Here is a 14786-nt window from a genome sequence, read left to right as displayed (position 1 = left end):
GTGACAGTTCTCCTATTGCAGATGAATTGAATTAATTTTTTAAAGTTAACTTTTTTTGGGAGGCTATATCAAATGGTATGCTAGAGTTCAAAATATATTACTTTGCCTGATTTCCTATTAAAGTTTATAATTCAAACAAAAAATACAATAAAAGCTTGTCTCCTAAAATTGTACTTTGTGGAAATGATGATGGCCATTACTCTGCCCCTTGAGGTTCATAAATTTTCCTCTTGGCATTTTCCCCCATATTTAACTGGCAATATAAGTTTAGAGTTTACGGATACAAACCCTATTATTTTTTCACGTTTTGATTTTTGTTTGTTCTCTGCAAGCAATGATTTTGAAAAAATAAAGCTTATCTTTTGCAGATTGTACACATGTGTATATGAATCGAACCTATACAAAGTGCTGGAGTTGTTTTGTGATACAAAATTACATGAATATATTAGGTTATGTTGAGTAACAAGAAGTGACAGTCAAAAGTTTCAACGGATCACGAAATTAAGAAAATAATGTATGCCAGCTATAGAGAATGATAGGGAATAGATCCCAGTTTTCAAGGCCAATCCCTTGTCAAATAATCCTCCTCCCAACAACAAAACAACAAACTAACTACTCATCCACACATTGAAAACTGTTTGTGTTATGTTTGCTGCAATATCTTTTAAAGAACATTTTGTTTTCAAATACAAATGACTCTAAATTTGAACAAGAATTCAAATTTAGTGAAGCTTTTAATGAAGCTCCATTTTAACGGAGCTTTCTAAAAAGTTTAACTTCTGTTCTGTAAATGCAATTCTTTGCCAGCACTAAAAATACCTATAATGATGGTTTAGGATATCTTTTAAAATCTACTTCCTTTTAGAAAAAGGTTTCTTTTTAATTAATTTTATTCAACAGATATTTATTGAATGCTTCCCACCGGTTAGTTCCTGTGTTAGGTTGGGCACTGGGGATACAGCATCAGAAACAATATGGTCCCATGGAGTTCATTTCAAGGGAACAGTGGTTCTCAAGCTTGGACATGCATCTGAAAGACCTGGAGAGCTTGCTAAAACATAGATTGTTGGGTCCCCTAGAGTTTCCAATTCAGTACTTCTGATGTGGGGTCCAAAATTTGCCTTTCTGACAAGTTCCCATATGTTGCTGATGCTGCTGGTCCTGGACCACACTTTGAGAACAACTGTGCAAGAGGAGGCAATGCTGTCTATCCGCCGACCCTCTGCTGACACACACCCACTGAAGGACTGCTTTTGCAGTTATTTCCAATAGTAAAAATGCTTTCTATAAGCACAGTCTGGTGTGTAGATAGTGCACAAATTGTATAGTTGCTTATCAAATTACCAAGAAATGTACAAGGTCAGATAGACATAACTTTCAAAGACAAAGATACTTGTTTATCCCCGCAAAAATGTATCATCAGCATTATGGTCTGATTTCCAATTTCATTATCACTTTATTTTAACATAAAGCATTTCTTTCTGATCTTTTGGTAACCCTCCAGTTTTCCATAGTCTTTTAAAAGTGATGGCCAGCGGTTCATTTACTGCAATAATTGAGATGGATAGCAGCGTGCCAGCTGGAATGACTACACTTGTGTTTGTTGTGTAAATTATTTTCCTTGTCTGAAAGCCTCTTTTATGGCTTTTACTTTGGTCATATCTTTTGTACCCTAAACCATTAAACATAGCATGTTTAGGAGAGATATGTGTAAAGAAGCTGGTAATATTTACCAATTTTTAATCACTACTAATTTGTGTCTGCATTTTTTTTTAGCACTGGAGATTGCCTTTCACTTTGTTCCTTCTGCCAAGAGCAGGGAACAGGCCTTTGAACCTTTTTTTTTTAACTACCTTTACACTTCCTTTGGTTTGTTCTAATTCTCAGTCCTTTTCCTTGTGAATCTTAAGTGACTTTGGGCAGTTCACTCGAAGTACATTAGAAGCACAGCCCCAAATGCGAATTTCTTATAAGGCTTATTGGAAATTCACTTAAAACACACATAGCAATAGACTTTTTGTCATTTTTTAAAAATGCTACTTAAGTTTGATAATCTTTTCCATTTCAAAAAAAATGCATCTCAGATTTAAAAGAAATTATTCAAATAAAGTTTGGACAGTGGTAGCCTTATTTCTGTGCTCATCATAGTATCTAACACATTTCAGTAAATATTTGCTGACCTGGCTGTTTTTGTTCTGTACATATTAACTTCAAAGGAAATTGCTGGTCTGTTATCTTTCTCAGCCTTGAGGTAGTCATTGTTGCTATGTTTACAATACTCATCTTCCCTTTTAAACTTCATAAATCTGAAAAAATAAATAAAAATGTAACCCTATGTCAGAATGTTAATTATTATGCATATGCCAGATAACTAGTTAAAATAATCCAGAGTAGCTAACAAGAAATGTGTAGTCACAATAAATATATATTATTGCATGTACATACACATATTGGACCTAAGTAGACTTATTGTCTGCAGCTCTTTAAATTTCCTTATCAGATTTTAATACAAAGAAAAACTATAAATGAGATAAGCAAGAGACTGTACCCAGTTCTTGTCATTTATGTCAATTTCTCTTTTTCATAATAGTTTAATGCTGTTATCTTGATAGTTTTATGCTTTTGGCCCAATCTTGCAGGTTGGACTTTTCTGACCACCCAAACTCTCAAAACCTGCCCCCCCTGGAAAATCCAAAAGAGCCGGTCAGTCCACACAAAGACAACAAGGGCTACTCTGTTTGGAAAACTTTGGCTCTCTTTCAGCAGAGTTGCCATTGGCCTGAGAATACAGAGTATTTCTACCCACTTGCTAAAATTAACTTATTTAGCAGACAGCCTGCATCCCTTTGTATAAAACTTAAACGTAGGAAACATTGTCCTAAATCCCCTTACCCCGTCCTCCACGACCATCACCTACTTTCTGTCACTGACTTGATAATACCTTTATTCTTATGTACAGATTTACACGTTGTCACTACTCCTGTTTCCAAATAATTTAAATAATTTCAAATAAGTTAAAAGCATAATAGCTGAAAGGAGTAACTATATTGTCCTGTGAAGACTAATAAAGTTAATTTAAGCGAATTTAAACAAGGAAGAATGAAAAAAGTAAATATCCCTCTTTTGGATCATGAGATGATGAAGTATTTTTCTTAAGGAATGTAGATATTTGAAAGCTTCTCATTTGTCATTGGTGAGACAGAAATTTTATTAGGTTCCAAATACTAATTTTTGACATCTGCTTTAAATGTCATTTAATTTGTAAATAACAGAGGCAAAGTTTTATCATTTTTACATATAAAAAATATTTATAAAGAATTTTTAAATAAAAAATTTTAATTTTATTCATTAATAGCATTAAAGGAGAACTTTTGAGTAATAGACTGATCAAGCGTAAGGTATCCACTTTTTTTCCTCCCCCTCCCAGCTTTGAGATAAAACTGACACATGACATTGTATAAATTTAAGGTGTACAATATGTTGATTTGATACACTTATAAATTGTAAAATGATTTCCACCATAGTATTAGTTACCACCTCTATCTTATTGCATAATTACCATTCCATTTTTATGGTGAGAACATTTGAGATCTACTCTCTTAGCAACATTCAAGTATCTGATACACTGTTATTAGCTATAGTCACCATCCTGTACATTAAGTCCTCAAACTTGTTAATTTATAACTGGAAGTTTGTACCCTTTGAGCACACCTCCCCGTTTCCCCCATCCCTGAACCTCTGGCAACCACCACTGTACTCCCTGTTTTTCTAAGTTTGTCTTTTTTAGATTCCACATATAAGTGCTATCGTCCAGTATTTGTCTTTCTCAGTCTGGCTTATTTCAGTCAACATAACACCCTCAAGTTCCATCCATGTTGTTGCAAATGTCAAGATTACCTTCTTTCTCATGGCCAAATAATATTATGTATATACCATATCTTTACCCATTCATCTGTTGACAGACCCTCAGGTTGTTTCCATATCTTGGCTATTGTGAATAATGTTGCAATAAACATGAGAGTGCAGATAGCTTTTCAATATTCTGTTTTCATTTCCTTTGGATATATACACAGAGTGGAATTGCTGGATCATATGGTACTTATACTTTTAATTTTTTGAAGAATCTCCATACTGTTTCCATAGTGGCTGTACCAAACATAATGTATCCTTTGCATTTATATAATGATTTTATTAATGCCCTTCTGTAATTTTATAGATTCAGAACACTAATACAAAGATAATAAGAATGTTGAACATTTTTTTAGGCCCAGTTTCAGAGATGAGTAAAAGGCCCTCGGGGGTTTGATGGAGAGAAAGTGCTCTTCCTAGACAGAATTAAAGAAATAGTTAAGTGAAAGATTTTCTGAAGATTGGATGGGGTGCTGGTGGAGCTGGTGGTGTGATTTGTTGGGTGAAGGAAGAGAAGAGAATAGTAACTAATCTGTTGTTCAGAGACTGGGGTCAGATAGACCAGGGATTACACTCCAGCTCAGTCACCAGCTAGCAGGTGCCCTTGAGAAAGTTATTTCAACCTTTGGTTCTTTGATCCCCATCTGTAAAATGGGGAAGGTAATACCCTTTTAATAAAGTTGTTGGGATCATTGAATTGTAAGACTGTGTGTTAAAGCATTTTATACACAAAGGAGGCACTCATTAATGGGAGCTATAATTAGACATTGTTATTAAAGAAAAGAGAACAGACTATTATTAAAGAAAAAGGAACAACTGTGGAACTGTCACAATTGTAAGCAGATATGAGATGTTTCCTGTGGAAGCTGAGCCTTGGTCAGAGGATAATAAGGAAGTGTTTCAGGCATTGATGATTTCATAGAAATTGGCTACTGATTTCACAAGAAAGACCCACATCTTGGTCATTGGTGATCCCCTTTTGTATTGAATAGAGATGACTATAACTAGATACTAAATGATGAATTGAGATATGAGCCGTTTCTCTGGAATTTGTGTCTTGTATTTGATGGAACACCACTGAGACTTATGGACCTTGCTGACTTTTACACACAACTCCTGGGAAGCTTCCTGAGGGACTGTGACACAGGAGCAACACTGGAGGAGAGGGACAGAATTTTTAGGGAGAAGATAGTATTCAGATAACTTTTGTCATAAGAAATACGTTTTCCTTCCCAATAAATTCATGGTTGCTCTCAGTATGGTTGTTTGTTCATTCATTTATCCAGTAAATTTTTATCGAGTGTTTACTACATTATTAATTAGGAATTGCACCTGGAAATACAATGTAACCAAGACAGGAATAGTCCCTGCCTCCACAGAAATGATAGTGTGTCTAAAAAATTCTTTTTGAAAAATCATTCTGAGTCTTTCAGAGGGTATTCTTCCTAGCAGGTAGAAGAAATTACGTAAAGTTGCCGCTCCCATACTCTGACCCTTTCGGCGACTGGTACCTTTCTTCTTATGAGGTACGACCAGGTGACTTAGATGCTCTGAAGCAAAGAAAATGCTTCTAGTCAGGTTTGCAACCCTGACTGCACCACAGGATCATCTTGGGAGCTTTGAAAAATACTAATGACTCTCAGCGCAGGCAATTAAATAAGAATTCCAGGGCCTGGGGCCCGGGCATCAGAATTTTTAAAAAACTTTGGAGTTGATTCTAATGTGCAGCCATGATGAAGAGCCACTGCTTGAGAGAGAAAAACAAAGAGAAACAGCGGTGACTATATAATTCTGGGATAGTGAATAATGATAAACACCACACAAAGAGAAGGATAAAAATAATACTTCTGAAAATTTACCAAACTTTCCCCTCAGATGCCTCAAATATATGGCTTATACAGAAAGCAAGTAAATAACTACTCTTAGGTAATCTAGTGATTTCATTTCTACTCAATGGAAATTTCAGTCAAGAAATGTGCCAATTCTAGATACTTTGTCATATTGTTAGGAATTTCCTGTCCTAATGATAAACGGATTATTGTGTCATGCTTTGCCAATAGGAGTTGTATGATTACCATAAATTTAGGCCAGATTGATCTATATGTTTAAAATAATAACACCAATGTGAATTTGGCACTTGTAACCTTAAACAGCTGGCTTTATTCATTCTGTTAGTCACCTTTGATGTTATAACAGGGCCATCTGAACAGCCGTACCATTTGCAGTTTTGGTCTCCAAGATCACCGATGTGGGTCACCCAGAATTAGCACAATGGGAAAGGCAGGTTGGGCAGGCTGTGTTAGAAATCACAAAGGCAAGTTGTCTGAAGTTGGAGGAAAGGAGGTAGCTTCTGCTGTGATGTATACCATAAAATCCATCAGAGAATTAGAATTGTGTCCATGCAAATCAGGTCAGAAGAATTAATGTCCATTTCTCCTGTGTGTGCATGTGTGTGTGTACGTGTGTGTATGTGTTTGCGTACTCCATTTTTACTTGTACCTCCATGGAAATAGGCTTTACTAACTCGGTTTGTGATCCACTGTTGGTTTATTTGTAAATCTGAATGCTAACTCATTTATTCTGTTTACCTTTCCAAGGCAGGCAGGCTTCGATTGACTTTAACAGCATGCTAGCAGCTCAGAGCCTGTGAAATCTAATCAGGTTTTGAACCATCCTTAAATTGCTTCACATCCACACTTTAGATTACTCATCTGTGAAAAAATGTTTGATGATGCCATCCTCTCCCATGGGGATTCGTTTGAGGAATAAATATTAAAAATGATTGTAGAGCACTTTGAAAATACAAATTGTTATGAAAAAGTTAATTGTTTTCAATCTCCTTTGACATCAACTTATAGAATAAAAGTATAATATTTTCCATCATAGACTTTTTTGAGAAATTTAATATTCGGTTTATCCTTAGAATTTTCTACATACTTGTTTACAATACTTCTCCTAACCCACTAATGGAGTTAGTAAACAGCATATAATATTGGAAGATATTTCTACTAGGCAAACTTTCAATTGTTCATCATAGTGGAGGAATATTAATGCAGATCTTACAAAATGACAGACTGTCAAAAAAGATCTTAGGAAGAATGAAGTGCCAGAAAACCTAGAGACCCCGATCTGTGTAAATTTGCTGGGGTGTCTTTGTTAACTGTGGATAACAATTGTGTTCAAGGCCATGTGGTGAGGAAGAACTCAGCTCAACTGTGCAAATAGGAGGAGCTGGGGGTTGGGAGGAGGGGATCCACAACTGCCCAAGGCACTCCTATTCCCTCTGGATGCCCCACTTGGTAAAAGGAAGTGCATCTGTCGGGTATAATAGCAGTAGAAGAAGTATCAAAGAAGTAACAGTAGTAGCAATAACAGTAGTAGTAGAAGAGTATTAGTCGCAATAGTAGCAGTAGCAGTAGAAGAAGTAGTAGTAGTAATAGTAGCAGTAGCAGTAGCAGCAGCAGTAGTAACAGTAATAGCAGTAGCAGTAGAAGTAGTAGTAGTAGTAGTAATAGTAGCAGTCGCAGTAGCAGTAGTAGTAGTAGCAGTAATAGCAGTAGCAGTAGAAGTAGTGGTAGTAATAGTGGTAATAGCAGCAGCAGTAGCAGTAGTGGTAGTAATAGTGGTACTAGCAGCAGCAGTAGTAGCAGTAGCAGCAGCAATAGTAACAGGAGAATAAAAATAGTATCAGTGACATCAGGAGCATTAGCTAACATTTATTGACTATTTACTGTGTGCCAGACACTGTTCTAAGCTCTTAACATGTTTTAATTCATTTAATTCTCATAACAGCCCTTACAACGTGGTTTACTCCCATTTTACAGGATATTGTCTATGAGGACATTATCACCAAAATCAGCAAAGGGCCAAAGGTCAATTTGGTACGCAGTGTTCAAAGTTTAGAGATGCTGGTTGGTCATCTGAACAGAGCTGAACAGGGACTTCCGGGCAGTGCTGCCTTTAAGGCAACAGAAGTCCTCAGGGGACTCTCTGAGTACCTGCTGGCTAGACAGCTTCCATGCTAAAGAGCAGAACATATGGAAAGCTCTATGGCCCTCTGTGTTTGGGGTCTCATAACCTAGAAGAGAAATAAATCCTAAAATGAAGGAGTAGAATATATTTACCCTACAGGGTATAAAAATGATTTAATCACATATAAAAATTTATATTGTAAACAGGACAAAGGGAAAAACCATCTCAGAGTGGTAAGGGCATTTTGTGAACTGAAATGGGTTGCTGAAGGAGGAAGTGGACTATTTCCCTTGAAGACATTTAATGTCAGGACTAATAGCCTCGGTATAGGATGATAGGAGTCAAACCGGAGGAGGGATGGATAAAGCTCCAGAGTCCTTTTCAGACCTATGATTTTGTAAAGTAATTCTTAAATTTTTAATTTCTCACAACAGTACCCCTAAGGGGAGAAGGAGATCCATGTATCAAATAATTCAGACATCAGTTTCCCTCAGTGTTCCACCTTAATGACCTTAGGACTGTGGGAAAAGAAAAGAACCCGAAGGTCAAAAAGCATCAGACACAAATGTGTTTTGTTCTCACTATGGACTGATCTGGCAGATGATGTTTAAAGTGTATCATTATAATTATTTTGAGGTGTGGTACTCAAAATTTAAACAAATATATCCCCCTCACAGTAACATTGTTAGAGTTAAAACAAAGTAGAGTAAACTAGTAAAATTAGTGATCCATATACACTTGTTTACATGCAAGTTATTGATCTTGTATTGTACTTTTGTGTTTGGGAAACACCCGAATTTTGATTCAGAGTCATGTTTTTTTTTAAGTGCCATATTGTTTCTTTTATGCATGAGATGATTGACAAAATCTTAAGTGCTGTGTTTCTCAGAAGAAAAATGACTTAGATATAGTGCCAGGAGTCAACATGAGCAGAAGACCAATGATAGTTTTGTTTAGTTTAAGAAAAATTTTCTCTAGCTCTCTAATTTTGGAAAATACTAGGAGAACATGTGAATAAAATATGAATGTTCATTCAGTATGTTTAATGTTTTATATTATATACTCAATAAGAACTGATAGGTGTATTAACGGGGATTTAATTAGAATTTTTCCAAGGAAACATTTTAAAGTAAATGATTATAAATCTCATGCATATGTACTCCTCATCATATCATAAAGAATAATAAAAAGGTTTATCTAAATTTAATATTTTCGGATGCTTAAGTTCTGCCTGGATTATATGAATTTGTACATATTGTTAGAAAATATATCTCGCCATTCCAGCAAGCCTGCTTCTAAATCAAAGTTCTACCACAACCTAGCATTGTGACCTTGGATAGGTTAATAATGTAACATCTCTAAGTTTCCGTTTCTTTATCTGTAAAATGTGTGTAATGATAGTATTTACCTTAGTCTTCTTGTGAGAGTTAAATTAATTAGTGAATTACATGCTTGCACAGTAACTGATGTTTAATATATCGGTGAAGATTATATTTTATTATTATCATATGATTTAAAATATATCTGGTAATAATACTATATATTTCAGATTAAGTATTATAGATTCGACAGTTATAGAAAAGGTATATTTGTGTGATAGTTCTTTCTGGTGTTAAATTTCTGTATAAATTTGCTGTATAAAATAGGTACAAAATAGTTTCTTTACATCTTCTATACACGTTTGCACATCATTTAAATCTTGCAGTCCTGGGAATTCATGCTGTAACCTGGAACATGTCTAGACTCTATAGTCAAACACAGCTGACTTCTAGTTCCTGCTCTGGCACAGTAGCTGGGCACAGGTAAGTCACCCATCTCATCTCTGACCTTCTGTTGTCATCTGTGAAATGAGAGGATTGACATTTAACTAAAAAGTTGTTTGGAATTTTAGATAGAACAATGTCAAGACTCTCTGTTGTTGACATCGAGCAGGCTTATACTGACTAGGTAATGTGTCTACCGCTCCCCCTTCTTGCAACATGTGTTTGATCAGTGTAGGCTTCCTTGTAATTACAATCTCTTCTTACTGAAGAAACACAAAAGAAAAGTAATTAGAAAATAGAATGTGTAATATTTTTGAAATTTCGCTATCGCTGAATGGAGGAAAATGGTATAGTACATAATTATCTTTACTTTGACCTAAAACTATCACGTGTTATGATGTTATTTATCAAGCGTTATTCAGTCCGATTTGGCAAATGCAATGCCTATGATATGCAAAACGTCATGCCCAATGCCAATGGGGGGTATAAATGTAAATAAATTACAGACTGTTCTGCTGTTTAGTGACTTAAAGTCCAGTGATGGACAAAAAAACAGTTTAAGATAACAGTGAAAGTGTTTGAAGAGATGCACATTCATAGTACCATGAGGTTGGAAGAGAAATGTAGATTTGTTTGAACGGGGATGAATTGTGTAGCTTCCTCATGTAGCTGACCTGTGAAGCATGGGAAGGCTGCTAGGAAGTTTAAGGGCACTCGAGAAAACAGCTTGAACAAAGAAAGACTGAGATTTGAGAAAACCTGGAACTTGTTCAGGGAAACTGGAATACAGGATGTGTGTGCGTGAGCACATGCATGTGTATGTTTGCTTGTAATGAATGGGCTGAGTCAGAGTGTAATGGGAGATAAAGTTCAAAAAAGCAAGTCATAACTAAATTGAAGGGTTTAAGTCTAGGGTTAGGGGTTTGAGAACACATCTAATGCTTTTTTGACTAGGGAAGTGAAAAGACCCAATTTATATTTGAAAAAGGTAAGTCTGATGCTAGTATTTAAGACACGTTTGCAGAGAGAGAATTTGGAAGTGGGGAGAGCATTTAGGAAGCTATGGTGAAGGTAAGAGCAAGAGAAAGACCTGAGCTGATCCGTAGCAGCGAGAGCAGAGGTGACACAAGAATGTTTCAGATAGCGGGCTAGCAGGATCCATGGCCGCTGCCGCAGTTCGGCTTCTCTGTACAGCACTGTTCTGCGTGCACTGTCAGCCTGGTAGCCTGAGAAGGTTGCAGCGTCCTCTTTAGAGAGCCTGGCGGGATGGTTGATGGATGCCCATTTTTCCATGCTTATTTACTGAGAGGCTCTGGGCAAGATGCCTAAATTTGCTCTTTCTCAGTAAACATGAATTACTTGCCTTCATCTCTTTGGTCTCAGAGAGGTTTTAAGGATTAATTAGTTGAGATAAAGTTCTTCAGAAAGAAGAACTATGAAACATACGGTTTTCCTGAAACAAATAAATCTTATGGGTGTCTCTAGGTCTGTGTTTTAGAAGTAAATTTTTAAAAGGCAGAAATTGTGTAAAGGAAGCAGAGAGATGATGAGCAGAGATGACCAAATAATAAGCCCTCCAGGACGAGCTTTGGCATAGGAAATGAAAATTTCTGTCCACTCTCAACAGTTTACAGATACACCCTTAAGAATGCAACCTGCTGATCAGCCCCACAGCCACATTCATGCCAGCCCTGCAGCCTTGGTTGGTTCTCTTCTGGAGACCATAGGAATGAGTATGTTGAGTCAAGGTAGCCAAATATAAATTACTTTTATTTGATGGATGAGCTTTTAGTTATTACTGATATGTTGCATTTTTTCTACAATGATTTTTGTCTTTGTGGCTTCTTTCTCTTTCTTTTTTCTGCCCAAAGCCCCAGTACCTAGTTGTATATCCTACTTATAAGCCCTTCTAGTTCCTCAGTGTGGGATGCCAGCACAGCACGGCTTGATGAACGGTGTGTAGATCCACACCAGGATCTGCACCTGCGAACCCTGGGCCGCTGAAGCAGAGCACACGAATTTAACCACTACGCCAAGGGCCACGCCCCTTTTTAAAAGATCCTTCCTAAAAACTTATGTCAAAAGATGTGTCTTCATTATGCTTTTCCCAATGGCCTTTCTTGGATGTAACCTTAAGTGAACATCAGTAGACTTCACAGAGAACATTCATCCTGTAGGTTTTACTGTCATTCTGTAGGCTGTATGTTAAAATATAGTCAGAACAACTCAGATATTTTGGGGCCTAAAGTAAGTGTGTATATATATCTATATATATAGATATATATATATTTATAGATACATATATATTTGGTATATTTTCCTACTGATACTCTTCATGTCATATCATACATAGTTTTGATAGATACTATGTGTGGAGATTATATTTTATAATTATCATATGATTTAAAATATTTCTGGTAACACCACTAGATATGTGGTGTTTCCAGATAGATATGTATGTATCTAATTTTCATAGGTACATACATATCTGTCATGAGATAATATATACAAAGCTCATAGCACAGTTTCTGCCACACAGTTCAGAGGTCAACAATTGGTTATCATCATCATAATTATTGATAATAGTAATGCTTTTATTATTATGAAATTGCCCTGTATCACTCCTCCTTCTGTGTTCCTAATCTTGATAAGTGGCACCACCATCCAACAATCTTTAGACCAGTATCCTGAGTTATTCTCGACACATCTCCAGCATCATATCCCACAAACAGTCAACAAATGTTATGATTCGGCTTCCTAGATATCTGCTGCAGCCCAGTACATTTTCTCCATTTCTGTACATAGCCACACTCTAGTTCAAGCCGCTATCATTTGTCACTTGAGCTGCTTCAGTAGCTTCCTAACTCATTTCCCCACATTTCTCTTATAGATTCTACAATTTATTCTCACATTATAACTGGGGAGATTTTTAGAAAATTCAAATCTGATCACGTTACCCCTTCCATAAAATATTTTAATAGCATCTCATAACCTTTCATAGAAGATCGAAAATCCTTTATGAGCTATAAGAAAAGCCCTTCGTAGTATGTTCTTTGTCTAATTCCTAGTGCCATTCATCCCCTCTCCACCCAAGCTTCAGCCTTACTGAACTTCCTTTATTTCCCAAGTCTCCCTTCCCAACTCTACCCAAGGCCTCTACATACATCTTTTTTTTTTTTGTTTTTGTGAGGAAGATTGGCCCTGAGCTAACATCTATGCCAGTCTTCCTCTATTTTTTCGTATGTGGGATGCCGCCACAGTGTGGCTTGAGGAGCGATGCATATGTCCACACTGGGATCCAAACCCACGAACCTGGGCCACTGAAGCAGAGCATGTGAACCTAACTACTACACTACCAGCCGGCCCATACACCCACCATTTCTTGTGCCTCTAAAGCTCCTGTTTGGCCTGGCTAACTCTGATCCTTCAGGTCCAGTGACATTCCCCAGAAGCTCTCCTGATATCTTCTCTCCTCCCCACTCTGCCCACTGCTGAGCTTATTAAATCCTCTAGATTTTTACACCACATTTACTGTGTTCTATTTACTGATTCCAGGTCTGATCTTCTCCACCTGATTCCTAAGTTCCTTGAGGACAGTGACAATTCCATTTTTTCACCATTTTGGCCCAAATACATAACATCAATGAGTAATAGATATTCAGTAAATAATTGTTGAATGAAATGACTGAACTATAGTGAGAAGATAATAGAGTTTTGTTAACCGTTCAGACCTGAGCTCAAATCCCAGCTTGACCACTTGCTGAGTCTGTTGCCTTCAACAAATTGTCTAGTCTCAGGTTCGGGTTTTGTCTTTTTTTTTAATCGGGAAATTGGGAGATAATTATACTCTCCTCGTGATGGTTATGAAAGCTAAGTAAGGCAGCATATGTAAAGCACTTAGTGTATTTTCTTTAAATGTTACTTCTTTTTTCCATTTATATTTAGAGTGGGTCTTTTTGAAGTAGTGGCAGTGACTGTGGTGTGGAGACTTCGTGCCCTTTCATTGTGTATTCTCCTAGGATTTGCGGAACAGAATGTGCTCCCTCTTTTTGTCAATATGCTTTGAATGATTGATGATGAGCCGTCTTTGTGTCTGTGGGAACAGAGGCATTATGATTTCCCCCCTTTTTCTTTCCAGAAATGAGAGGGTTTTTTTTCCCCTATAACTTGAGGAGAAAGGGTGATAGAATAGTTAAAAGTGCTAAAAAAGCACACAAACTTCTCTTCTGCTGATTAATTCAAGGTGTCTGATTAGGCGGTGCGGTGCTGCTGACCCACCCTGAGTCAAGAAACGTGATTCGCTCTCATTTCCTCCTGTGACATATGCCTGTACTCATTCCTTCTTACAGAGGTCTTTAAATTTATCAAATATAAGCGTTAATGTGAATCTGGTGTGGTTTTGTTTTTTTTTAAACATTGGCACCTGAGCTAACAACTGTTGCCAATCTTCTTTTTTTCTCCCCAAATCCCCCCAGGACATAGTTGTATATTTTAGTTGTGGGTCCTTCTAGTTGTGCTATATGGGATGCCACCTCAGTGCGGCCTGATGAGCAGCACCATGTCTGTGCCCAGGATGGAAACCAGTGAAACCCTGGGCGGCCGACCTGGAAGGCTCGAACTTAACCACTGGGCCACGGGGCCAGCCCCTGATGTGTTTTGAAAATGTCTCTTACTCGATTATTTTAAAGGTGAAACAGAGAATAAAGGAGTTGCAGAGGTAACTCTTTTGGTTTTAAGAATATTAAAATGCGTTCTTCACCCGCCATCCATTTAAAAATTAGATTTCTGTTTCTCACGTGGGTCACTGTGTGCACTGCTAGCTTTAGAGTAGGAATTTAAATGCTCTAAAGCTTTGAAGTTAATTCTCCATTAAGAAACAGCTGAAAGGTTGAGCGTCACGTCATATTTCCTTGAATCTGCAGTCATTCGGGTGTGCTTTTTCAATCAATCTGCATGACCCTGAGATTAAAATAATTAATGACAGTTCAAATTCACTTCATAGAGCAAACTCCTCTAAAATCACGGATTATGATGGTTGAGGAATTGGATTTTTTTCTTCTGATGTATGTTTGTTTGGTTGGTTGGTTGGTTTGCTTTGGTTTTGCTATGAAGTTAATTTGATGCCTTAGGGCCCATCTGCCT

General features: G+C 37.0%; 1 protein-coding gene across 7 annotated transcripts in view; it reads left to right on the top strand.

Moving 5' to 3' along the window:
• The window catches only part of ALCAM (activated leukocyte cell adhesion molecule), a 186181-nt gene that overhangs the window by 25706 nt on the left and 145689 nt on the right, over nucleotides 1-14786 (top strand). Inside the window, exon 1 of one of the 7 annotated variants that reach the window (XM_070242895.1) lies at nucleotides 9592-9683. The exons of the other annotated variants lie outside the window; for them this stretch is intronic. The gene's annotated coding sequence lies outside the window, so the exon portion shown is untranslated. Of the gene's footprint in view, nucleotides 1-9591; nucleotides 9684-14786 lie in introns of those variants that run through there. 7 annotated transcript variants of the gene reach the window in all.

Source organism: Equus caballus, chromosome 19 (assembly GCF_041296265.1).
Source record: "Equus caballus isolate H_3958 breed thoroughbred chromosome 19, TB-T2T, whole genome shotgun sequence".
NCBI lineage: Eukaryota > Metazoa > Chordata > Mammalia > Perissodactyla > Equidae > Equus > Equus caballus.
The sequence above is the reverse complement of the archived record's forward strand: the minus strand, read 5'-3'. Positions and strand labels throughout refer to the sequence as shown.